We start from the raw sequence: 27,996 nt of genomic DNA, 5'->3' as shown, positions 1-27,996 counted from the left end.
TGAGGAGGATGCAATTAGTTCCCATTCCTAAAATAGTGCCATGCCCCCCTGACATTTGAGAACCTTTCGCTCATAACGCTATAACACGGTACTGAAGTGAAAGGAGATGTCTGTTCACCACCACCCACACCATTCCCAGCCGTGTCGGTCACCAGGGTCGACGGTGCTACCACAGAGTGGGTGTATCAGCTGCTCTATCTACAGAATGCTTATCACCAACTACAGCACATTGGACAACAGTCATCATGGTTAAATGAAAGCATAGAGTTTTGCTTATTAAAAACAGAAGTCAAATCTGTTAATAATCACATTAGTGTGTTTAAAAGAAGAGACCCACATGGGTCTCATTCCAAAAACAAATATATCTGGGAGTCTCCGCATCCTATGCAACTGGCGAATTTCATTACATCACCCAGGAGCTAGCACCACAGCAACCAATCCCTGATATAAACTGGACCACTGCTGTTAAAATTGTAAAGCTGAATAAATATGGAGGTGGGGGCATCTTTCAAGTTAATCCACCCCCCCTTATCATAATGCTGTAAAACTGAACTTGTATGATGCAGCACAATAAGCGAAACAGATAACCAAGGGTACAAACATCCCAATTAGTTTCTGCTAAGGACACTAGATTCAATCACATATGAAGTCCCACAGGAGCAATGCATCACCAAATGAAATACTGTATGAAACATTGCGTATTTTTGCCTGCACAGAAAAGCTAAGCAATGCTTTCTGTACAGCAAAATCCAAAAGGTGTGTGTGCTGCAGGACCTCACACGTAACAATAAGCTTGGGAGTGAGTTTGTGGGTTTGGTTAGAGCAGGGGCAGATGTATTAAGCCTGGAGTAGTGATAAAGAAGTGATAAGCAGAAGACGATAACGCATCAGCCAATCACTACGGGTTTGAAAAACTAAAGTTAGAAACCGACTGGCTGGTGCGTTATCAGTCTGTTTATCACTACTCCAAGAGTAAAACATCTGCCTCAACTGTTTCTCAAACCCAGTCCTTGTGAACCCTAACAGTGCATGTTTTCCAGATCATCTAGCTGGAGCACAGATGTGTTAATTGATAAACACAATATAACAGGCAAATTTTACAGCAGACACAATAGCCAAAATTACGAAAGGAAGCAACAGTATTCAATCAATAAGTTGCCATGACTTTTTAAAACTGTCCTATTTAAAAATGAATGTGGTTACCTTATGAAATGGTTTAGGCATTGCAAATAATGATTCAAGACTAAGGCGGGGTACACACTTGGCGCTATGCACTCGATCTATCGTGCGATCCGGCGGATTGGACAATACATTGTTCACATCATCCAGTGTGTATTGACTAGATCATTAATGATGCGCACTCCCACGGGTCGTTCACGATGTACAAGATCTTTCGTTTTTACCTTGAAATCCAAAGATATTGTACAAGACTGTATGCTCCTGGATGTGCCTGGTGCCGTCACTGACGATATAGTAAACAAAATTGTTCAGTGTGTATGAAGGATATCGCTTACAGAGGGGAAATGTTGCATGATGTCACACCTGGTGTGCATCGGCAAGCGTGTACCCAGCCTAAGCTAACATTTTCCCAGAAAAACCAAGCCATAAACTAGTGCCATTACCATACAGAGAATGTGTTACACAAGCATTTTGTGGCATGGTATAGATCCATATACTGGACTGCATGGCTATTCCTTGAAAGCTATCATAATGACTAACTGGTGTAATATATAAATCATTATATAAATCATGGAAGCCCTACTAGTGTTCACTCTAGATTCCGGGCCGGGGAAGGCGCCGGATCTAGAGGGGGACTAGCGTGCGCGTCGAAGCCGTGCGAGCCAAAAAGGGGGGGCGGACATGCAAAATAGGGAGCAGGGTCATTGCGGGTACTAAAAGGGGGCGTGGGCGGCCGGCGGCGTCAATGTTGGGGGTGTGCCCAGTACCTACAGAGGTGCTGTGCTTCCCCCAAGCGCTCCCTCAGCATGAATGGATGCCGCGCGCGGCAACTTTACACGGCTGTGAGGGCAGGAAGCGGGCGGCAGTTTTAGTAGGGCGCCGCAGAAAGGGCGGGGCGGGTTTTGCCCTTGATAAAAAAAAAAAAATCGGGCAGGGCGCGGCGCCCTGCTAAAACTGCCTAGCGTGAACACTGCCCTACTATAGAACTGGTTATGAGGAGGGCACACAAATGAACCATCTTTAAACAAACTACTCACCATAGAAATTACGCGAGTCATGCACAGTCAGGTCTGTTTGTCTCACTATAGGCAAGCGCTGCCATTTATACTCAACTGTATTCTATGCAAATGGAGGACAGTGATTTTAATTCTCACAGTACACAGAGCAACAGCAACCAGGCCCAGTCTCGCAATGTCAGAGCAGGTCAGTGACGTCCAAGCTCACTGCAAGGGGCAGCAGATACTGTAGCTTATTAGGTCACTGGCATATTACATGGATTCACACCATTTTTTGTCCTAGTGCGAGCTCCTCAAGACCTTTGACAACTCACCAAAAACTGGTATATAAGTCTATCGGCATGAAAACGTTCAATAATTCAGCCATGACTAAAAACAGTTTTCCATACAGACAACCACAAAGAGAAAATAAAGCAGAAGACTAATTCCAATATGTGAATGATACAATTACAACAATCCGGTACCCATACATTAGGGGTAAGCAACCTGCAGCATTTCAGCTACTGTAGAACTACACCTCCTGCCACAGTTTCAGCCATGCACTAACATAGGTTCTCGAACTCCGTGCCCCAACAAGTGCATGTTTTCCAGGTCTCCCCAAAGAATCACAGAAGTGAAATAATTAGCAACACCTGTGGACATTTTAAAATGTCTCCGTGAGTAATGAGTATACCTGTGTGGGGTTTGAGAACCACTGAAATAACAGCAAAACTGTGGCAGAGCATGCTGGGATATGTAGTTGTACAGCAGCTAGAGTGCTGCTTCTTGTCTTCTCTAAAATCTAGAGCATGGGCTGAGCACTCAGTCTAACAGTATGAACGTCATCATTGCTTCATAAATAAATTAGCAAAAAAAGAACTTTATTCTGTCTGAAATAAAGAGTCAACACTGACCTGCTGCCCTTAATGAATGTTATGTATGAGCCATCCTGTTGACTTTGATGACAGCTCTGATACAAAGCCGTACTGCTAATTTATGTGGGCAATACATTATAATCATCGTTGGAAGGGGAACACTTGGCAAAGCCACCCACACATTCTACCAATACTTATGCATGCAAAAAGGGGGCGACAGAAAACACTTGGGTTATTTATGCAAACATTTCACAGTGTTTGCATGGAAATTGAGGTGATTACTACAGTAATTAAATAGATTCTAACTCATTTTAAGTACAGTTTTGAAACAGAAAGTGTGCTTTCGATGAATGGGTTGCTATGGGAACACCACCTATTCTACACACTTTCCTGCCAAACCGCTTTCATAAAAGTCCCTCGGTCTAGGTCAAGGACACATTATGGGGAGGGAGGATGTATCAAGCCTTGGAGAAAGATAAGGTTTTTTAACCTTCCGTCATTTCTCTTCAACAGTCTTTGAAATTACAGAAGCTTATTGGTTGATTTCGACAATTTCCCCACTTTCTCTCACTCTAATATACCCCATTATCTCTCTGGTATATGAAATAAGAGCATTTTACATGTCACAGGATTTTTACCCACCTGTAAATGAAAGGCGTGATCCCAGTAGTGTGTTCTTAAGTATGAGACGGGCTCAGTGTTCCCCTAAACTGAGCACTCCAGAAGACATGCTGAAATCTGGAAGGGAGTGGGGAAAAATGACTTCACGGAAGCAGCACCTACACCGCTGGTGCAGAGAAGTCACTTGCTTGTTTGCAGAAATCTATTCCTATACAGGCGTTGCACGAGACGAGTGAAGAATAATGCAGAAGAATGGCTACATGCTGTGCACAAGCCGCCTTTGACAAAAGTCAAAATAGTTTTGTAATAGGTTTTTAACGTAGAAATAAACCCCCAGCATAATACAAGTCGTGCAACTACAGGTATTTATTTTAGAATCACAGACTACTTGCAGCATGCGCTCGGAATGTCACCAAGTTCTCCTTTCTGTTCCAAAAACAGACATTTGGTTAAACCATATGTCCGGAACGTTAAATAGTCAGATAATGTCCATTCCAAGGACTCTAGAAGAGACACTTTAAATGCTCAATTAAAGTCTAATCTGAGGAGTCAAAAGGTGAACGGAGGACCTGGCAGTGACTAATCGAGCCAAATTCTCAACAACAAACCAATGGCATGATCCAAGCATTCGTTAAAATGTCCCATCCCACCAATATTAAAGCTCTTAGGTGTAAGGTAAAGTCCCTGCATTTAAGTAGGTATAAGACTGGGGTTGTGGGATCAACAAACCTGGTTTTGTCTTTAAACTAATTAGTTCTTTAAATCTAATGACATCTCACAGGAATCGCCCAGCTCCCGCAAATCACGGCTATGGCATTTAGAGTAAGATCTTACAATTCTACTGTAGGAAATATCACAACCACTACTTTGTAGGATTCATCTACCGGGGTTGGAGACCGCACATGCTAGATGGGTGTTTGACATAAAGTTGTAGACTTACAAAACCTTCTAGAAAAGTAAAAGTGGAAGCATTTCTATATTCTAACTATCATTTTCTAGAATGTAATAGAGACCTGATCGGGAGAATGGGATTGTCTGCTATAGGAAGCCCCTCCTCTTTTTCTTTTCAGAAGTTACAGAATATTTACCCCATAGTGTCATTAAATACTGTAGGACTGTCAAGAGTCCCACAAAAGCGTATTCGTGATCCCAGCTGCTCCATTCTGGTCTAAAGATGAGAGGAGGGTTGGGATTTCCAACCTAGGGACCCTACGACTGGAACAGAGCTTCTCAGAAATACACACACCCATTTTATTTTATTTATGCTTACTGCTTAAGAATAAAAATAATGTTAACTAGTAAATCAAAAGCACCAACGTTGTCAACACTTATCCTATTAAAATGTGCACTTACCTAGCAAAAGTAACATCAGTATTGTTCATATTTGATCAAAACATTTAAACTTATGATACAAAGAGCATGAAAATATATGTGTGCGAGTACTACAGTACGTTAACATGCATCAAAACAACTAAAACGCAGTTTAAAACAAAAGAGCTCACCACTCAGACAAGGAGCCTGAAATAAGAAAAAGAACTGGGCCACACCAAAATAACCTTTAGTATCATAATTCTCATCCAGGCTATTACATTTCACTGGGTCTGGTTTACAAAATGGAACTTGTAAAACTTCAGCCTCCTTACCTGAGGGATGAGTGAATTTAACTGTAATAGCTCCTCAGTCTTGTTTGAAGGACAGGTATTCATGCATAAGTTGATATTAGATTTCAAAATATTAGATATATTGATCAAAAATATGAATACCTCAGGGGAGTATTCAATAACGGTCGGAAGTTCCGACAGGACGAAAAGACGGCACTTTCGGACACTTCAATTGAAGTACCGTTCTTCCGCCCTGTCGGAAATTCAGACAAGTCGAAAAACACATGGATGAGCGGAATCTCTGCTCATCCATGTGTTTTCAACCCCACTGCTGTCGAAAACTGTCTGTTTTCGACCATTAATTTCCACCCATGAGAGAGGGAGGAAATGAATGGTCAGAATGGGCGGGCGGAAACAGCCCGCTATTGAATATTGACAGATTGGCAGTAGCAATGATGAGTGCTGACAGCAACTTTTTGTTTTTATTTTGTATCCACAGAGGGCATTTCAACTGCAATGCAGCAGGTACAAATGAGAGTATAGATTTGATCAAGCATGGCCTTAACTTCTTTCTATTTACCTAGTCCAGGTCTGGCCAACCTGTGGCTCTCCAGCTGTTGTGAAACTACACATCCCAGCATGCCCTGCCACAAATGTAACATTCCCTTATAGCTAAACTGTACAAGGGCATGCTGGGACTTTTTAATTAACCCTTATTATGCTTAAAGTAGGAGGGAGCATTCTCAAAGTTTTCCAGAAAACAAAAGTGGGTGCACACTGTAGTGCAGGGGTAGCCAACTCTAATCCTCTCGAGCATACCTACCAACATGACACTCTCCAGGAGGGACAAAATGCTCTGCTTCAGGATTTCTCTTAATTTATGATTACTGGCACCTTTTTTTTTTTTTTTTTTTTTTTTAACAGGTTAATGGATAAGAAAGGTGCGTCAGCACATTTGATGGCAATCATAAAGTAATAGGGAAGTCCAGGAGCAGAGCATTCTGTCCCTTCTGGAGAGGGTCATGTTGGGAGGTATGCTCTAGAGCAGGCATTCCCAACCACGGTCATCAAGGCACACCAACAGTGCAGGTTTTAGTGATATCCAGGCTGCAGCACAGATGGTTAAATCAAAATAGCTCAGCTACTAATTAATTCACCTGTGTTGAAGTCTGGATATCACTAAAATCTTCACTGTTAGTGTGCCTTGAGGACCGTGGTTGGGAATGCCTGCTCTAGAACAATGGTTCTCAAACTCAGTCCTCAGAACCCCACGATTTCCGGATCACCCAGCAGGTGGAGCTGATAACTTGCAATTCTGTGAGAAGACCTAGAAACATGAACTGTTTAGGGTTCGGAGGACTGAGTTTGAGAACCTGTGCGCTAGAGCTACCACATACCTCCCAACATGACCCTCTCCAGGAGGGACAAAATGCTCTGCTTCTGGACTTCTCTTAATGTATGATTGCAATCACCTGTGTTGAACAGGTTACTGGATAAGAAAGGCGTTTCAGCACAGGTGAGGGCAATCATAAATTAAGAGGAAAGTCCAGTAACAGAGCATTCTGTCCCTCCTGGAGAGGGTCATGTTGGGAGGTATGGCTACCAACAGTTAACGTTTTCCAGGTCTCCTCACAGAACAAGTGAAGTAATTAGCGCCATCCTTGGATCCTTTATAAAGGTGACAGTGAGTAATGAATACACCTGTGCACCAGCTAGGTGACCTGGAAAATGTGTTCTGTTGGTACGGATGGAGCCACGCTAGTCGCGGTATCGCCTGGACGCTGTGAGCGACTCCGTCTGGTCGGGCGCGCACGCCCGTGACGCCAGGGCCAGATTAAGGGTCACATGGGCCTGAAGCTGAAAATGTTCAAGGGCCTACTGTGAGATGTGGTGGAGCTGTGATATGTGTGTGTGTGTGTGTGTGTGTGTGTGTGTGTGTGTGTGTGTGTGTGTGTGTGTGTGTGTGTGGGGGGGGGGGGGGGGGGGGGGGGGGGGGGGCACACCTCCTACACTATCAGCTCCACTGTTTTCCTAAGTACAAAATAAATACAAAAATTGCATGAGAAAAGTAGAAAAACAATTGTAATACCTGTGAGTTATGGCTGACTGTGTGGCCAACTGTGTGGCTAGTGATCATCATGCTGCTATGATGATGGGCCTATTTTTATGTGGAGGCCTGGAGCTAGAGCTCCATCCGCCCCATTGTTAATCTGGCCCTGCGTGACGCGCCCCATTCACTTGAATGGAGAGCGTCTCCGTCTGGGCGGGCGCGCCCAGACAGACGCTCAGAATGGGAAGAGTTTCTGTGTACTCCTGACATGACTAGGCGGACGGAACGCCTAGTCACGCCAGGAGTGCACGTTTGCGATGGAGCCGCTCTAGGTAAGAGCGGCTCCATCTGTAGCTCTCGAGGACTGGAGTCAACTACCCCTGTTGTTGTATATATACAAGTATATAATACTATCGTGCATGGTCTGTCCCACTAAGCATGTTTGACTTGGAACAAACCTTGCAGGTTAATTATACAGACATCTCAATACCTTAATGGTAAGTTCACACATAACTGAGCAGTACTGTACAGTATAATATACATATCACACACGTATCAGAGAGATGAAAGAAAAGTCTCCGGTATTAAGCCATGTGCAAAGGGGAGTAAACGTTGAACCCCTGTTTCCAAGCATTTGTTAAGTTACAAAACTGCCTCAAGCTACTCAGTTATAGCCACCTAACCAGGTCTGACACATGGGGGTCAATTCTATTCGGCAACTAATGAATAGCGCCGGGAATTAGCTCCCGACGCTATTCAATTCAGCAACTAATTACCTGCAATTGTCGGGAATTCTTCTCTCATCCCCGGGGGATGAGAAGAGAAACCCGACAAAAGTGCTGCCTCGCGGCCGGCGCGAGGCTGATTCTGTCGGGAATCAGCCTCGCGCCGGGGGAGTTAAGTCGGAGAATGCCCGTTATCCTGACAATTCAACCTGTTTTATCGGCAAGAACGGGCCATCGCCGACGTAACTAGTTGCTGAATTAAATAGCGTCGGGAGCTAATTCCCGGCGCTATTCATTAGTTGCCGAATAGAATCGACCCCATGGACAGATTTGTAAAGCATTTGTCTATTGAAAAATGTATTTCACAGGATCCATATGCGCAATAATACATTTTACCGCAATTCAGTTCATAAAGCAGTACATTGCAAATATGGAGGAACAGGTGTAAGGATTCTGTGATCCCTATGGCCGCTTTATTTCTCAAGCGGCATAAAAGCAGTTTGGTAGCGACTCGTGAATGAGCCATAAGAAAGGTATTAAATCTACTCTTAGTGGTCAATTCAATTACCGACAACGTCACCAATGGCACCGCAACTCGTGGATTTTGTACGCAGCCCAATAGGGCTGCAAACACAAGACTGCAAGTCTGGAGGTACCACAAGTTCAGCTTACAGCAGCACTTACTCGCAGGTAACCGAACTGACCCCTTAAGGCAGGCATGTCCAAACTGCGGCCCTCCAGCTGTTGAAAAACTACACATCCCAGCATGCCCTGACACAGATTTAGCATTCTTTGACAGCAAAATTGTTTCAGGGCATGCTGGGATATGTAGTTTCTCAACAGCTGGAGGGCCGCAGTTTGGACATACCTGCCTTAAGGTGTATTTATCAAAGGTCTGAATACATTGTATGCAGCCTGAAACTCCTGATTCCTTGGCGCTGACCTCACTTAAGTGGACGGGGATGGAACCAGTAACTAATTAGATCATTAGAAAAGCTACAGCAGCAGGTGAGACGTGTGCCGATTGGTTGGAGGCACCGACCTGTCCACTTGTGTGATTATGTTGTGGAGAACAGGGGATCAAGTGTCAGAGCTGTGTCACTATAGGAGAGGAAAGCCAAAGACAATAAGGGCTCCAGCACAAAGATCTCAAAAATAGTTATGGAAATGCCTTTGTTCTAGTTACATTGATTGTCCTTTAGTCGCCTGCACAGACCTGGGTATGAAACATTGTTAAAGGAATCTACGGTATATTGCTCAGTGAAATCATCTCACATAGGTTATCTCAGAGGTGGCCAGTGGAACTCAATTTGGTTTTACTCATATTTAAATATACCATTTCCATTATTACCTTTACGGTATAGCTGTGATGTAAAGGTTTAGGTAACTCCTGTAGCCATCTTTCATAAAAACTTTAAAAAAAAAATAAAAAATAAAAAATGGTAAGAAAATAAATTAAAAAATCTGCTTCGGAATCTTCACCAATTTTCCCACCCCATATGAACAAGTGCACAAAACTGTACCCATAGTGAAGGTTCCTGCAAATCAACAAAATATGCAGTTACTAACATCTCAAGACTGTTAAACATCCTAGTATTTACACTTGCTCTTGCAGCAGCTACTTCTCCATATACTCTCTACTTAACATTTGAGGGATCGTCTGGGTGAAACAGAGTAGGGATAAGACAATAAAAGAGATGGTAGTCATTGAAAGGTTATATATACACTCATTCAAATCTGATTGGAAGAAGAGCTTACACAGCCCCATAGCATGTCAAATTTAAGGAGCAAAAAAAAAAATAAGAATTTACTTACCGATAATTATATTTCTCGTAGTCCGTAGTGGATGCTGGGCACTCCGTAAGGACCATGGGGAATAGCGGCTCCGCAGGAGACTGGGCACAAAAGTAAAGCTTTAGGACTACCTGGTGTGCACTGGCTCCTCCCCCTATGACCCTCCTCCAAGCCTCAGTTAGGATACTGTGCCCGGACGAGCGTACACAATAAGGAAGGATTTTGAATCCCGGGTAAGACTCATACCAGCCACACCAATCACACCGTACAACCTGTGATCTGAACCCAGTTAACAGCATGATAACAGCGGAGCCTCTGAAAAGATGGCTCACAACAACAAAAACCCGATTTTTTTAACAGCAACTATGTACAAGTATTGCAGACAATCCGCACTTGGGATGGGCGCCCAGCATCCACTACAGACTACGAGAAATAGAATTATTGGCAAGTAAATTCTTAATTTTCTCTGATGTCCTAGTGGATGCTGGGAACTCCGTAAGGACCATGGGGATTATACCAAAGCTCCCAAACGGGCGGGAGAGTGCGGATGACTCTGCAGCACCGAATGAGAGAACTCCAGGTCCTCCTCAGCCAGGGTATCAAATTTGTAGAATTTAGCAAACGTGTTTGCCCCTGACCAAGTAGCTGCTCGGCAAAGTTGTAAAACCGAGACCCCTCGGGCAGCCGCCCAAGATGAGCCCACCTTCCTTGTGGAATGGGCTTTTACAGATTTAGGCTGTGGCAGGCCTGCCACAGAATGTGCAAGCTGAATTGTACTACAAATCCAACGAGCAATAGTCTGCTTAGAAGCAGGAGCACCCAGCTTGTTGGGTGCATACAGGATAAACAGCGAGTCAGATTTTCTGACTCCAGCCATCCTGGAAACATATTTTCAGGGCCCTGACTACATCCAGCAACTTGGAGTCCTCCAAGTCCCTAGTAGCCGCAGGTACCACAATAGGCTGGTTCAGGTGAAACGCTGAAACAACCTTAGGGAGAAATTGAGGACGAGTCCTCAATTCTGCCCTGTCCGTATGAAAAATTAGGTAAGGGCTTTTATAGGATAAAGCCGCCAATTCTGACACACGCCTGGCCGAAGCCAGGGCCAACAGCATTACCACTTTCCATGTGAGATATTTTAAGTCCACAGTGGTGAGTGGTTCAAACCAATGTGATTTTAGGAAACCCAAAACTACATTGAGATCCCAAGGTGCCACTGGAGGCACAAAAGGAGGCTGTATATCCAGTACCCCCTTGACAAACGTCTGAACTTCAGGAACTGAAGCCAGTTCTTTCTGGAAGAAAATCGACAGGGCCAAAATTTGAACCTTAATGGACCCTAATTTTAGGCCCATAGACAGTCCTGTTTGCAGGAAATGCAGGAAACGACCCAGTTGAAATTCCTCTGTAGGGGCCTTCCTGGCCTCGCACCACGCAACATATTTACGCCAAATACGGTGATAATGTTGTGCGGTTACATCCTTCCTGGCTTTGATCAGGGTAGGGATGACTTCATCCGGAATGGCTTTTTCCTTCAGTATCCGGCGTTCAACCGCCATGCCGTCAAACGCAGCCGCGGTAAGTCTTGGAACAGACAGGGTCCCTGCTGGAGCAGGTCCCTTCTTAGAGGTAGAGGCCACGGGTCCTCTGTGAGCATCTCTTGAAGTTCCGGGTACCAAGTCCTTCTTGGCCAATCCGGAGCCACGAGTATAGTTCTTACTCCTCTCCGTCTTATAATTCTCAGTACCTTGGGTATGAGAGGCAGAGGAGGGAACACATACACTGACTGGTACACCCATGGTGTTACCAGAGCGTCCACAGCTATTGCCTGAGGGTCCCTTGACCTGGCGCAATACCTGTCTAGTCTTTTGTTGAGGCGGGACGCCATCATGTCCACCTTTGGTTTTTCCCAACGGTTCACAATCATGTGGAAGACTTCTGGATGAAGTCCCCACTCTCCCGGGTGGAGGTCGTGCCTGCTGAGGAAGTCTGCTTCCCAGTTGTCCACTCCCGGAATGAACACTGCTTCGGCCGGGCACAAAAATCTAACTGAGGCTTGGAGGAGGGTCATAGGGGGAGGAGCCAGTGCACACCAGGTAGTCCTAAAGCTTTACTTTTGTGCCCAGTCTCCTGCGGAGTCGCTATTCCCCATGGTCCTTACGGAGTTCCCAGCATCCACTAGGACGTCAGAGAAATAAAAAAATAAAAAATTGAACACTAAGGCTCCAAAGTCTTGTTTGCAGTTGAGGATTTTCCCTCTATATTACAGAGATCCTTTAAGGGGCGTACACACGGTGCTATTCTGTCTGTGTGGCAGATTTGCACTATGCAATTTCCCTTGAACTCCCCAGAGCTCTGGCCGATGTTTGCTATGGCCAATTTTGGCTACTATGTAATAGATTGTGCAGGCAGGTCAATTTTGACTAGAACGTGTACAGTCTATTTTTTCTTGCGACACAGACCCCGCATCTGCATTGCAAGCTGTATACATCCTGTACGACGGTAGTTCAAATAGCACTGTGTGTATGCCCCTTAAGAGAGACACACAAAAAAAGATGTGACATAAAGTAGGCTGTCTTAGCACTACTGTTGGTGGAGGAGTTTGAAGACGGGACACACACTTTCAAATGTATTTATTTTCAATTTAGGATGCTTCGATCATTGATTGCAATAAGGTTCCTGCATGCATTGCACATGCTGGAAACCTCACAGAAGTGAAAACGCTTTTAATGCTTTGTGCATCTTGCATGGGGCCACATTTGTAAAAATGTTGTGACTATTGCACGGCAAATGCAGGTATGCGGCCTAGTGTTTATTTGCAGCTTCACATGGGGTTTGCATTTGCTGTGTTTACACAACCGCAACAGTCCTGTTTATATACAGATGTATCCTTTTACACTATTGCTGCAGTTGCGGCAAACATCCCTTTGCGGCTCAGTAGGTCCCGTGCTACTATACACCGAGCATATTTTCCGCTTGAAGTTGCAGCTCAATTATAATGTGACAAAACTGCTCCATGAGACTGTGCTGATTAATTTGATATGCAACACGTGTACATCTGTGTGCAAAGGAGTCGAACAGAAACAGAAAAGTGTTGCAGATCAAATTTATCAGTGAGATCTCGTAAAGAGATTCTGTTGCCTCCGATTGCAACTAAGACACACATTTGAAGAGGACGTGAAAAAGACGCCACAGCACTCAGTGTGGATCACTGACGCCAGGGGGATACGGTCGCTAGATCGACACAGCTTAGGTTGACAGTCATTAGGTTGACCACTGAAGGTCGACATGGTCATTAGGTCGACGTGAGTTTTTCACTTTTTTTTTGGGGGGGGGGGGGGGGGGGGGATTTTTCCCCATACTTGACTATCCACGTGGACTATGATTGGAACAGTAACCTGTGCCGAGCGTAGCGGTAGGGGAGTGAGGCACCTTGCCTGAAGCTTCGCGAGCCATGCGAGGGGACACTGTGCACTAATTGGGGTTCCTCGTCACTTTACGGGAAAAAAAAAAAGACACCAAAAACAGTCCAAAACCTCATGTCGACCTTTTCACCTGCCGACCTTCAGCGGTCAACCTAAATTACTGTCGACCTAAGTTGGGTCGATCCAACGACCCATACCCGACGCCAGGCGTCTTGAACCGCATGGCGTATTTAGCCTAGGTGTACGAGGACACATCTGTAAGCATTGCACGGTCACCAGTATTTGCATCGTATTCCCAGGCCTTACGCTTGTTTACTTTGTCCAGGTAATCATTTTATATCATGTATCTTCAGATACCTGCGCTGAAATTTCTCTAACAGTTTGATACAGATTTCAATAACATATCATAACATAGCATGTCACATTATTATCCCCCAGCAACAGAGCTAAGTAGAGATGACAGCTGAGTGTAATTACAAATGGATGTAGTTCTGACAAGCAGGAAAAGTAGGCGCTCGTCTGTCACAATTAACTGAAATAAGCACAATAACCTTTAACTGTCGTTATGTGAACCACTTTGTTTAACCAAACATAACCGGACGGTAAACAAGATCACATATTTCTGAGCAGAAAGCTAACTCTATACATATTATAAACATGATCATTTTGTCTCATCACCAAGCCAATTAGAGTCACAACACAAACTGCCAAATGATGCCTCGTTACTATGGTACATATTAAGCCCTGCAGTCTTACTGTACATAATCTGTTTTTCCCTAGGTATAAATGTGACACCACCTCATTGTTTAAATCCTTCAGTGATTGGTTAAAAACCGGCAATTACAGGTTATATCCTGCAAAGCTTTGATATTTTAATACAAAAGACATGATCGAGGTAATATACAGATTTACAATTATGCTTGTGTTATCGAGAGGAAATCTACCTTTTAAAAAGGTAATTTGTCAATAAGAACTAATTAATAAACAATAAAAAAACAACAAGTAAAGGAAAGCCTTTGCAAAACATAAAACATATGCAGTAAATATGTAAATGTATATCTTAAAATAACATCAGTTTTATTACAAAATGAATGTGTATATAGCATTCCCGCTAGGCTGTTTTAGCGAGGCACCGCACAGTGACCGATATGAAGCTACAAAACTGCTCCCCGCTATTATGGATGTGTCACCCAGCTGACCACACTGTACCCATGGTGCCCCGCCTCCTGGGGAAATTGACTTTGGTGCGCTCAAGTAAAACGTGCCCTTTAAATTGAAAAAGTGCCCTCCTCTGTGCTTAGCACCCTGCCCTAAAAAAATTCTTGCGTGAACACTAAATATTATATATATATTATACACACAGCTTTATTTCATTTTTAAATCTGTAAGTGGCAGTAGATTATGACATGCGGTTAAAAATAAGAATTTACTTACCGATAATTCTATTTCTCGTAGTCCGTAGTGGATGCTGGGGACTCCGTCAGGACCATGGGGAATAGCGGCTCCGCAGGAGACAGGGCACAAAAGTAAAAGCTTTAGGATCAGGTGGTGTGCACTGGCTCCTCCCCCTATGACCCTCCTCCAAGCCTCAGTTAGGATACTGTGCCCGGACGAGCGTACACAATAAGGAAGGATTTTGAATCCCGGGTAAGACTCATACCAGCCACACCAATCACACTGTACAACTTGTGATCTGAACCCAGTTAACAGCATGATAACAGCGGAGCCTCTGAAAAGATGGCTCACAACAATAATAACCCGATTTTTGTAACAATAACTATGTACAAGTATTGCAGACAATCCGCACTTGGGATGGGCGCCCAGCATCCACTACGGACTACGAGAAATAGAATTATCGGTAAGTAAATTCTTATTTTCTCTGACGTCCTAAGTGGATGCTGGGGACTCCGTCAGGACCATGGGGATTATACCAAAGCTCCCAAACGGGCGGGAGAGTGCGGATGACTCTGCAGCACCGAATGAGAGAACTCCAGGTCCTCCTCAGCCAGGGTGTGCCCCTGACCAAGTAGCAGCTCGGCAAAGTTGTAAAGCCGAGACCCCTCGGGCAGCCGCCCAAGATGAGCCCACCTTCCTTGTGGAATGGGCATTTACATATTTTGGCTGTGGCAGTGCTGCCACAGAATGTGCAAGCTGAATTGTACTACACATCCAACTAGCAATCGTCTGCTTAGAAGCAAGAGCACCCAGATTTTTGGGTGCCTACAGGATAACAGCAAGTCAGTTTTCCTGACTCCAGCCGTCCTGGAAACCTACATTTTCAGGGCCCTGACAACATCTAGCAACTTGGAGTCCTCCAAGTCCCTAGTAGCCGCAGGTACCACAATAAACAGGTGCAGGTGAAACGCTGACACCACCTTAGGGAGAAACTGGGGACGAGTCCGCAACTCTGCCCCGTCCGAATGGACAATCAGATATGGGCTTTGTGAGACAAAGCCGCCAATTCTGACACTCGCCTGGCCGAGGCCAGGGCCAACAGCATGGTCACTTTTCATGTGAGATATTTCAAATCCACAGATTTGAGCGGTTTAAACCAATGTGATTTGAGGAATCCCAGAACTACGTTGAGATCCCACAGTGCCACTGGAGGCACAAAAGGGGGTTGTATATGCAGTACTCCCTTGACAAACTTCTGGACTTCAGGAACTGAAGCCAATTCTTTCTGGAAGAAAATTGACAGGGCCGAAATTTGAACCTTAATGGACCCCAATTTGAGGCCCATAGACACTCCTGTTTTCAGGAAATGCAGGAATCGACCGAGTTGAAATTTCTTCGTGGGGCCTTCCTGGCCTCACACCACGCAACATATTTTCGCCACATGTGGTGATAATGTTGTGCGGTCACCTCCTTCCTGGCTTTGACCAGGGTAGGAATGACCTCTTCCGGAATGCCTTTTTCCCTTAGGATCCGGCGTTCCACCGCCATGCCGTCAAACGCAGCCGCGGTAAGTCTTGGAAACAGACATGGTACTTGCTGAAGCAAGTCCCTTCTTAGCGGCAGAGGCCATGAGTCCTCTGTGAGCATTTCTTGAAGTTCCGGGTACCAAGTCCTTCTTGGCCAATCCGGAGCCACGAGTATAGTTCTTACTCCTCTACGTCTTATAATTCTCAGTACCTTGGGTATGAGAAGCAGAGGAGGGAACACATACACCGACTGGTACACCCACGGTGTTACCAGAACGTCCACAGCTATTGCCTGAGGGTCTCTTGACCTGGCGCAATACCTGTCCAGTTTTTTGTTCAGGCGGGACGCCATCATGTCCACCTTTGGTCTTTCCCAACGGTTCACAATCATGTGGAAGACTTCCCGATGAAGTCCCCACTCTCCCGGGTGGAGGTCGTGCCTGCTGAGGAAGTTTGCTTCCCAGTTGTCCACTCCCGGAATGAACACTGCTGACAGTGCTATCACATGATTTTCCGCCCAGCGAAGAATCCTTGCAGTTTCTGCCATTGCCCTCCTGCTTCTTGTGCCGCCCTGTCTGTTTACGTGGGCGACTGCCGTGATGTTGTCCCACTGGATCAATACCGGCTGACCTTGAAGCAGAGGTCTTGCTAAGCTTAGAGCATTGTAAATTGTCCTTAGCTCCAGTATATTTATGTGGAGAGAAGTCTCCAGACTTGATCACACTCCCTGGAAAAAATTTTTTTCCTGTGTGACTGCTCCCCAGCCTCTCAGGCTGGCATCCGTGGTTACCAGGACCCAGTCCTGAATGCCGAATCTGCGGCCCTTTAGTAGATGAGCACTCTGCAGCCACCGCAGAAGAAACACCCTTGTCCTTGGAGACAGGGTTATCCGCTGATGCATCTGAAGATGCGATCCGGACCATTTTTCCAGCAGATCCCACTGAAAAGTTCTTGCGTGAAATCTGCCGAATGGAATCGCTTCGTAAGAAGCCACCATTTTTCCCAGGACCCTTGTGCAATGATGCACTGACACTTTTCCTGGTTTTAGGAGGTTCCTGACTAGCTCGGATAACTCCCTGGCTTTCTTCTCCGGGAGAAACACCCTTTTCTGGACTGTGTCCAGAATCATCCCTAGGAACAGCAGACGTGTCGTCGGAAACAGCTGCGATTTTGGAATATTTAGAATCCACCCGTGCTGTCGTAGAACTACTTGAGATAGTGCTACTCCGACCTCCAACTGTTCTCTGGACCTTGCCCTTATCAGGCGATCGTCCATTTTCTTTGAAGAAGAATCATCATTTCGGCCATTACCTTGGTAAAGACCCGGGGTGCCGTGGACAATCCAAACGGCAGCGTCTGAAACTGATAGTGACAGTTCTGTACCACGAACCTGAGGTACCCTTGGTGAGAAGGGCAAATTGGGACATGGAGGTAAGCATCCCTGATGTCCAGGGACACCATATAGTCCCCTTCTTCCTGGTTCGCTATCACTGCTCTGAGTGACTCCATCTTGATTTGAACCTTTGTATGTAAGTGTTCAAATATTTCAGATTTAGAATAGGTCTCACCGAGCCGTCTGGCTTCAGTACCACAATATAGTGTGGAATAATACCCCTTTCCTTGTTGTAGGAGGGGTACTTTGATTATCACCTGCTGGGAATACAGCTTGTGAATTGTTTCCAATACTGCCTCCCTGTCGGAGGGAGACGTTGGTAAAGCAAACTTCAGGAACCTGCGAGGGGGAGACGTCTCGAATTTCCAATCTGTACCCCTGGGATACTACTTGTAGGATCCAGGGGTCCACTTGCGAGTGAGCCCACTGCGTGCTGAAACTCTTGAGACGACCCCCCACCGCACCTGTTTGTACGGCCCCAGCGTCATGCTGAGGACTTGGCAGAAGCGGTGGAGGGCTTCTGTTCCTGGGAATGGGCTGCCTGCTGCAGTCTTCTTCCCTTTCCTCTATCCCTGGGCAGATATGACTGGCCTTTTGCCCGCTTGCCCTTATGGGGACGAAAGGACTGAGGCTGAAAAGACGATGTCTTTTTCTGCTGAGATGTGACTTGGGGTAAAAAAATAAGAATTTACTTACCGATAATTCTATTTTTCGTAGTCCGTAGTGGATGCTGGGGACTCCGTCAGGACCATGGGGATTAGCGGCTCCGCAGGAGACAGGGCACAAAAGTAAAAGCTTTTAGGATCAGGTGGTGTGCACTGGCTCCTCCCCCTATGACCCTCCTCCAAGCCTCAGTTAGGATACTGTGCCCAGACGAGCGTACACAATAAGGAAGGATTTTGAATCCCGGGTAAGACTCATACCAGCCACACCAATCACACTGTACAACCTGTGATCTGAACCCAGTTAACAGCATGATAACAGCGGAGCCTCTGAAAAGATGGCTCACAACAATAATAACCCGATTTTTGTAACAATAACTATGTACAAGTATTGCAGACAATCCGCACTTGGGATGGGCGCCCAGCATCCACTACGGACTACGAGAAATAGAATTATCGGTAAGTAAATTCTTATTTTCTCTGACGTCCTAAGTGGATGCTGGGGACTCCGTCAGGACCATGGGGATTATACCAAAGCTCCCAAACGGGCGGGAGAGTGCGGATGACTCTGCAGCACCGAACGAGAGAACTCCAGGTCCTCCTCAGCCAGGGTATCAAATTTGTAGAATTTTGCAAACGTGTTTGCCCCTGACCAAGTAGCAGCTCGGCAAAGTTGTAAAGCCGAGACCCCTCGGGCAGCCGCCCAAGATGAGCCCACCTTCCTTGTGGATTGGGCATTTACAGATTTTGGCTGTGGCAGGCCTGCCACAGAATGTGCGAGCTGAATTGTACTACAAATTCAACGAGCAATCGTCTGCTTAGAAGCAGGAGCACCCAGCTTGTTGGGTGCATAAAGTATAAACAGCGAGTCAGACTTTCTGACTCCAGCCGTCCTGGAACATATATTTTCAGGGCCCTGACAACGTCTAGCAACTTGGAGTCCTCCAAGTCCCTAGTATCCGCAGGTACCACAATAGGTTGGTTCAGGTGAAACGCTGACACCACCTTAGGAAGAAACTGGGGACGAGTCCGCAGTTCTGCCCTGTCCGAATGGAAAATCAGATATGGGCTTTTGTAAGACAAAGCCACCAATTCTGACACTCGCCTGGCCGAGGCCAGGGCCAACCGCATGGTCACTTTCCATGTGAGATATTTAAAATCCACAGATTTGAGCGGTTCAAACCAATGTGATTTGAGGAATCCCAACACTACGTTGAGATCCCACGGTGCCACTGGAGGCACAAAAGGGGCTGTATATGCAATACTCCCTTAACAAACGTCTGGACTTCAGGAACTGAAGCCAATTCTTTCTGGAAGAAAATCGACAGGGCCGAAATCTGAACCTTAATGGACCCCAATTTGAGGCCCATAGACACTCCTGTCTTCAGGAAATGCAGGAATCGACCGAGTTAAAATTCCTCCGTGGGGGCCCTCCTGGCCTCACACCACGCAACAATTTTTCGCCAAATACGGTGATAATGTTGTGCGGTCCCCTCCTTCCTGGCTTTGATCAGGATAGGAATGACTTCCTCCGGAATGCCTTTTTCCTTCAGGATCCGGCGTTCAACCGCCATGCCGTCAAACGCAGCCGCGGTAAGTCTTGGAACAGACAGGGTCCCTGCTGAAGCAGGTCCCTTCTTAGCGGCAGAGGCCATGAGTCCTCTGTGAGCATCTCTTGAAGTTCCGGGTACCAAGTCCTTCTTGGCCAATCCAGAGCCACGAGTATAGTTCTTACTCCTCTCCGTCTTATAATTCTCAGTACCTTGTGTATGAGAGGCAGAGGAGGGAACACATACACTGACTGGTACACCCACGGTGTTACCAGAGCGTCCACAGCTATTGCCTGAGGGTCTTGACCTGGCGCAATACCTGTCCAGTTTTTTGTTCAGGCGGGACGCCATCATGTCCACCTTTGGTCTTTCCCAATGGTTCACAATCATGTGGAAGACTTCCCGATGAAGTCCCCACTCTCCCGGGCGTCGGAATGAACACTGCTGACAGTGCTATCACCTGATTTTCCGCCCAGCGAAGAATCCTTGCAGTTTCTGCTATTGCCCTTCTGCTTCTTGTGCCGCCCTGTCTGTTTACGTGGGCGACTGCCGTGATGTTGTCCCACTGGATCAATACCGGCTGACCTTAAAGCAGAGGTCTTGCTAAGCTTAGAGCATTGTAACTTGTCCTTAGCTCCAGTATATTTATGTGGAGATAATTCTCCAGACTTGATCACACTCCCTGGAAATTTTTTCCCTGTGTGACTGCTCCCCAGCCTCTCAGGCTGGCATCCCTGGTCACCAGGACCCAGTCCTGAATGCCGAATCTGCGGCCCATTAGTAGATGAGTACTTTGCAGCCACCGCAGAAGAAACACCCTTGTCCTTGGAGACAGGGTTATCCGCTGATGCATCTGAAGATGCGATCCGGACCATTTTTCCAGCAGATCCCACTGAAAAGTTCTTGCGTGAAATCTGCCGAATGGAATCGCTTCGTAAGAAGCCACCATTTTTCCCAGGACCCTTGTGCAATGATGCACTGACACTTTTCCTGGTTTTAGGAGGTTCCTGACTAGCTCGGATAACTCCCTGGCTTTCTTCTCCGGGAGAAACACTCTTTTCTGGACTGTGTCCAGAATCATCCCTAGGAACAGCCGATGTGTCGTCGGAAACAACTGCGGTTTTGGAATATTTAGAATCCACCCGTGCTGTCGTAGAACTACTTGAGATAGTGCTACTCCGACCTCCAACTGTTCTCTGGACCTTGCTCTTATCAGGAGGTCGTCCATTTTCTTTGAAGAAGAATCATCATTTCGGCCATTACCTTGGTAAAGACCCGGGGTGCCGTGGACAATCCAAACGGAAGCATCTGAAACTGATAGTGACAGTTCTGTACCACGAACCTGAGATACCCTTGGTGAGAAGGGCAAATTGGGACATGGAGGTAAGTATCCCTGATGTCCCGGGACACCCTATAGTCCCCTTCTTCCTGGTTCGCTATCACTGCTCTGAGTGACTCCATCTTGATTTGAACCTTTGTAAGTGTTCAAATATTTCAGATTTAGAATAGGTCTCACCGAGCCTTCTGGCTTCAGTACCACAACATAGTGTGGAATAATACCCCTTTCCTTGTTGTAGGAGGGGTACTTTGATTATCACCTGCTGGGAATACAGCTTGTGAATTATTTCCAATACTGCCTCCCTGTCGGAGGGAGACGTTGGTAAAGCAGACTTCAGGAACCTGCGAGGGGGAAACGTCTCGACTTTCCAATCTGTACCCCTGGGATACTACTTGTAGGATCCAGGGGTCCTGTACGGCCCCAGCGTCATGCTGAGAAACTTGGCAGAAGCGGTGGAGGGCTTCTGTTCCTGGGAATGGGCTGCCTGCTGCAGTCTTCTTCCCTTTCCTCTATCCCTGGGCAGATATGACTCTTATGGGGACGAAAGGACTGAGGCTGAAAAGACGGTGTCTTTTTCTGCAGAGATGTGACTTAGGGTAGAAACGGTGGATTTTCCAGCAGTTGCCGTGGCCACCAGGTCCGATGGACCGACCCCAAATAACTCCTCCCCTTTATACGGCAATACTTCTTTGTGCCGTTTGGAATCTGCATCACCTGACCACTGTCGTGTCCATAAACATCTTCTGGCAGATATGGACATCGCACTTACTCTTGATGCCAGAGTGCAAATATCCCTCTGTGCATCTCGCATATATAGAAATGCATCCTTTAAATGCTCTATAGTCAATAAAATACTGTCCCTGTCAAGGGTATCAATATTTTTAGTCAGGGAATCCGACCAAGCCACCCCAGCTCTGCACATCCAGGCTGAGGCGATCGCTGGTCGCAGTATAACACCAGTATGTGTGTATATACTTCTTAGGATATTTTCCTTGAGGACGGCCCTATCTGGAGACGGTACCGCCACTTGTTTTGATAAGCGTGTGAGCGCCTTATCCACCCTAAGGGGTGTTTCCCAACGCGCCCTAACTTCTGGCGGGAAAGGGTATACCGCCAATAATTTTCTATCGGGGGAAACCCACGCATCATCACACACTTCATTTAATTTATCTGATTCAGGAAAAACTACAGGTAGTTTTTTCACACCCCACATAATACCCTTTTTTGTGGTACTTGTAGTATCAGAAATATGTAACACCTCCTTCATTGCCCTTAACAAGTAACGTGTGGCCCTAAAGGAAAATACGTTTGTTTCTTCACCGTCGACACTGAAATCAGTGTCCGTGTCTGTGTCGACCGACTGAGGTAAATGGGCGTTTTAAAGCCCCTGACGGTGTTTGAGACGCCTGGACAGGTACTATTTTGTTTGCCGGCCGTCTCTGTTGACGTTATCACGTAATTCCTTGAATAAGCCATCCATTCCGGTGTCGACTCCCTAGAGAGTGACATCACCATTACAGGCAATTGCTCCGCCTCCTCACCAACATCGTCCTCATACATGTCGACACACACGTACCGACACACAGCACACACACAGGGAATGCTCTGATAGAGGACAGGACCCCACTAGCCCTTTGGGGAGACAGAGGGAGAGTTTGCCAGCACACACCAAAAACGCTATAATTATACAGGGACAACCTTTATATAAGTGTTTTTCCCTTATAGCATTTTAATATATATAGTCATATCGCCAAATAAGTGCCCCCCCTCTCTGTTTTAACCCTGTTTCTGTAGTGCAGTGCAGGGGAGAGCCTGGGAGCCTTCCCACCAGCATTTCTGTGAGGGAAAATGGCGCTGTGTGCTGAGGAGAATAGGCCCCGCCCCCTTTTCGGCGGGCTTCTCCCGTTTTTCTGAGACCTGGCAGGGGTTAAATACATCCATATAGCCCCCAGGGGCTATATGTGATGTATTTTTAGCCAGAATAAGGTACTATCATTGCTGCCCAGGGCGCCCCCCCCAGCGCCCTGCACCCTCAGTGACCGCTGCTATGAAGTGTGCTGACAACAATGGCGCACAGCTGCAGTGCTGTGCGCTACCTTATGAAGACTGAAAAGTCTTCTGCCGCCGGTTTCTGGACCTCTTCATTTTTTGGCATCTGCAAGGGGGTCGGCGGCGCGGCTCCGGGACGAACCCCAGGGTGAGACCTGTGTTCCGACTCCCTCTGGAGCTAATGGTGTCCAGTAGCCTAAGAAGCCAATCCATCCTGCACGCAGGTGAGTTCACTTCTCTCCCCTAAGTCCCTCGATGCAGTGAGCCTGTTGCCAGCAGGACTCACTGAAAATAAAAAACCTAACAAAACTTTTACTCTAAGCAGCTCTTTAGGAGAGCCACCTAGATTGCACCCTTCTCGGCCGGGCACAAAAATCTAACCGAGGCTTGGAGGAGGGTCATAGGGGGAGGAGCCAGTGCACACCACCTGATCCTAAAAGCTTTTACTTTTGTGCCCTGTCTCCTGCGGAGCCGCTAATCCCCATGGTCCTGACGGAGTCCCCAGCATCCACTTAGGACGTCAGAGAAAGGTGGATTTTCCAGCTGTTGCCGTGGCCACCAGGTCCGATGGACCGACCCCAAATAACTCCTCCCCTTTATACGGCAATACTTCCATGTGCCGTTTGGAATCTGCATCACCTGACCACTGTCGTGTCCATAAACATCTTCTGGTAGATATGGACATCGCACTTACTCTTGATGCCAGAGTGCAAATATCCCTCTGTGCATCTCGCATATATAGAAATGCATCCTTTAAATGCTCTATAGTCAATAAAATACTGTCCCTGTCAAGGGTATCAATATTTTCAGTCAGGGAATCCGACCAAGCCACCCCAGCGCTGCCCATCCAGGCTGAGGCGATCGCTGGTCGCAGTATAACACCAGTATGTGTGTATATACTTTTTAGGATATTTTCCAGCCTCCTATCAGTTGGCTCCTTGAGGGCGGCCGTATCTGGAGACGGTAACGCCACTTGTTTTGATAAGCGTGTGAGCGCCTTATCCACCCTAAGGGGTGTTTCCCAACGCGCCATAACTTCTGGCGGGAAAGGGTATACCGCCAATAATTTTCTATCGGGGGAAACCCACGCATCATCACACACTTCATTTAATTTATCTGATTCAGGAAAAACTACAGGTAGTTTTTTCACACCCCACATAATACCCTTTTTTGTGGTACTTGTAGTATCAGAAATATGTAACACCTCCTTCATTGCCCTTAACATGTAACGTGTGGCCCTAAAGGAAAATACGTTTGTTTCTTCACCGTCGACACTGGAGTCAGTGTCCCTGTCTGTGTCTGTGTCGACCGACTGAGGTAAATGGGCGTTTTAAAGCCCCTGACGGTGTTTGAGACGCCTGGACAGGTACTAATTTGTTTGCCGGCCGTCTCATGTCGTCAACCGACCTTGAAGCGTGTTGACATTATCACGTAATTCCCTAAATACGCCATCCATTCCAGTGTCGACTCCCTAGAGAGTGACATCACCATTACAGGCAATTGCTCCGCCTCCTCACCAACATCGTCCTCATACATGTCGACACACACGTACCGACACCCAGCACACACACAGGGAATGCTCCGATAGAGGACAGGACCCCACTAGCCCTTTGGGGAGACAGAGGGAGAGTTTGCCAGCACACACCAAAACGCTATAATTATACAGGGACAACCTTTATATAAGTGTTTTCCCCTTATAGCATCTTAATATATATAATCATATCGCCAAATAAGTGCCCCCCCTCTCTGTTTTAACCCTGTTTCTGTAGTGCAGTGGAGAGCCTGGGAGCCTTCCCACCAGCAGTTCTGTGAGGGAAAATGGCGCTGTGTGCTGAGGAGAATAGGCTCCGCCCCCTTTTCGGCGGGTTTCTTCTCCCGTTTTTCTGACAACCTGGCAGGGGTTAAATACATCCATATAGCCCCAGAGGCTATATGTGATGTATTTTTAGCCAGTATAGGTACTTTCATTGCTGCCCAGGGCGCCCCCCCCAGCGCCCTGCACCCTCAGTGACCGTTGGTGTGAAGTGTGCTGAGAGCAATGGCGCACAGCTGCAGTGCTGTGCGCTACCTCATGAAGACTGAGAAGTCTTCAGCCGCCGATTTCTGGACCTCTTCTCTCTTCAGCATCTGCAAGGGGGTCGGCGGCGCGGCTCCGGTGACCCATCCAGGCTGTACCTGTGATCGTCCCTCTGGAGCTAGTGTCCAGTAGCCTAAGAAGCCAATCCATCCTGCACGCAGGTGAGTTCACTTCTTCTCCCCTAAGTCCCTCGTTGCAGTGAGCCTGTTGCCAGCAGGACTCACTGAAAATAAAAAAACCTAATAAAACTTTTACTCTAAGCAGCTCTTTAGGAGAGCCACCTAGATTGCACCCTTCTCGGCCAGGCACAAAAACCTAACTGAGGCTTGGAGGAGGGTCATAGGGGGAGGAGCCAGTGCACACCACCTGATCCTAAAGCTTTTACTTTTGTGCCCTGTCTCCTGCGGAGCCGCTATTCCCCATGGTCCTGACGGAGTCCCCAGCATCCACTTAGGACGTCAGAGAAATGCTGTAAGTAGCATTAGAACTGTCTCAGCATACTGCCAGCATTGTGGTGTCGATATGGTCAGTGCCGACACAGTGACCGTCATCCTTCTGACTACATTCCCTACACGTTCACCCCTCAGGAACACTGCTGCCCACCAGATATTCAGGCTACAGTTCTGAAAACAGAGTCAGAACTTAAGACTTTCTACAAATATGCCGCAATATTCTCTCTTAGCAGAATATGGACTTTTAACCAGATATATTGTGACCATGTTAAAAAGATAAAAAGAGGAGGGAAAAAAAAGAAAAGAAAAAGGGACGCTATAAAAAGTAACATTTCCCTGTCTATGTTGCCTGTGGTAAAAATGGATAAAAGGTCTATGAGTTATTGACAACTTTATACTCATTACAGCATTACAATAATAGTTCGTGCATGTGCTACTTAATCCTTTGGGAGTGTCAATTGCTTGGGAACAAACATTAACAAAAAGATAACGATGTGTGAGTGGCTGGTTCTGGCAGTCAAAACAGACCTGGGACCTGCATTACAACAGATAATGGGGGAGATTTATCAAAGCTTGGAGAGAGAAAAATGGAAATAAATAAAGTACTAACCAATCAGCTCTTACCTGTCAGCTTACAGGCTGTTTGAAAAATGACAGGAGCTGATTGGTTGGTACTTTATCTCTTTCTAAGGTTTGCTAACTCTCCCCCATTATCCTCTATTCATCATACAAGATGAAAAGTCACGTGAAAGATCGTGATGGAACGGTGACTAACACTCGGATTTGTCAGCAGCTCACTACCAGATAAAACTCCTGTTGTGATCCTCTTATCTCCAGCTAAGAGATCTGGCCTAATGAACAGACCTTGATCCATTTCCAAAGACAATGTACAAGCCACATTTTAGAAGCCAGGCAAAAATATAAATAATTAATAATTCAGGCAGGCTGTGATTTTAAAGGCCACACAATAGTTTCTTTTTCATTATGTGAGCATAGCTTAAACAGTAAAAAATAAACCACTCTGTATACGTTACTGTCGCCATGATGTCCGCACAGGAATTTTGCAGTGGCAAATGGGCATAATTATAGCCTGCTCCCTATATAGATGCATAGTGTTGTACATGTGTTTAATTTCACGTGTAACATCAGTACAGCAGTGCTTTAAGAGGGTAATTTGCCCAAGATCCATCATCACAGAACACATGCAATTTCACTAGTCTGGGTCATTTTATAAACAGTCGTTCAATGCTATGTAACAATGGAAGGAGTAAAACAACCTGTGGTGCCTCTTACAACATATAATTTTCCATAATTAGATATTTTACCGCACAGAACGCAATTCTTTAAAGATTTCAGACATACATCTGTTCATTTAAAGATGAAAACAAGACTACTGTATACAAATACACACTGTACAAATAATTTAAAACAAAATATGCATAAATAGTAATTAGGTAGCAAAACATTCTCGTTCACCTTGTACAGTATATGCAGATTTTTTAGATTTTTTTTTAAACTTTCTTTGCATATCATTGCTGGAACAAAATGTTTATTTAGGAGCCAGATAGGCAATCCAAGAACTATTGTAGCTGGATATTTAAACACCCAATTATGATGTCGGTGTTTATAAACTGTAGTATTTATTTTTCCCCAGGAAGAACTACTTACAATGCTACAAGCTTTGTTCATAACTGCACTCTTTGGAGTAGATTTAATTTGGAACGAGCAGGGATAATTGCGGTTGCCATATCATGAAAACGCCGCCATTGTCTCCTAAGCTCACCACCCATCTCTTATACCACAGTGCGCAGCCCTATGTGGCTGCAAGCATAAATCTGCGAGTTTGGAGCTACGATAGGTGCAGCATTGACCCCTTTATAAAATACCCAGCCTGTTCTACAACATCTGAAAACCCACAGATATGGAGATTGTATGATATATTTATAATAAATATGTCACTTTTGTTTTAAAGTAGGACACTTACACATCGGAGGAACAGCATCAGGAAAAGCCAGCTCTTCAGGCCAGAAAGCAACCTGCACCTGTTACTACACGTCACACGCTCTCTCTTCTGTCTGAGCAAGGCTGGAAAAGCTTTCAAGACAAGCACGTAATCCCATCAGCTATCCTCGATACAGGAATCGACAATGACGCCACGTGACTAAAGCTTTTGTGAAGCAACCACCGAAGCCCATTCAGATGTATATCTCCAAATACTGCTGCAAATTAGCTACACTCATTATAGGTTAGTGCGAACGCAGAGACAAGACAAACATTTGGCTGGTGAA

At 46.0% G+C, this 27,996-nt stretch overlaps 1 protein-coding gene across 6 annotated transcripts in view; it reads right to left on the bottom strand.

Moving 5' to 3' along the window:
* The window catches only part of BOD1 (biorientation of chromosomes in cell division 1), a 35,955-nt gene that overhangs the window by 4,625 nt on the left and 3,334 nt on the right, over window positions 1-27,996 (bottom strand). The window contains exon 3 of one of the 6 annotated variants that reach the window (XM_063940746.1): window positions 3,692-3,787. The exons of 4 other annotated variants lie outside the window; for them this stretch is intronic. The gene's annotated coding sequence lies outside the window, so the exon portion shown is untranslated. Of the gene's footprint in view, window positions 1-3,691; window positions 3,788-9,397; window positions 9,417-27,996 lie in introns of those variants that run through there. One more of the 6 variants, XM_063940748.1, reaches the window with a different exon arrangement.

Source organism: Pseudophryne corroboree, chromosome 9 (assembly GCF_028390025.1).
Source record: "Pseudophryne corroboree isolate aPseCor3 chromosome 9, aPseCor3.hap2, whole genome shotgun sequence".
In the NCBI taxonomy this organism is placed as follows: Eukaryota; Metazoa; Chordata; class Amphibia; order Anura; family Myobatrachidae; genus Pseudophryne; species Pseudophryne corroboree.
The sequence above is the reverse complement of the archived record's forward strand: the minus strand, read 5'-3'. Positions and strand labels throughout refer to the sequence as shown.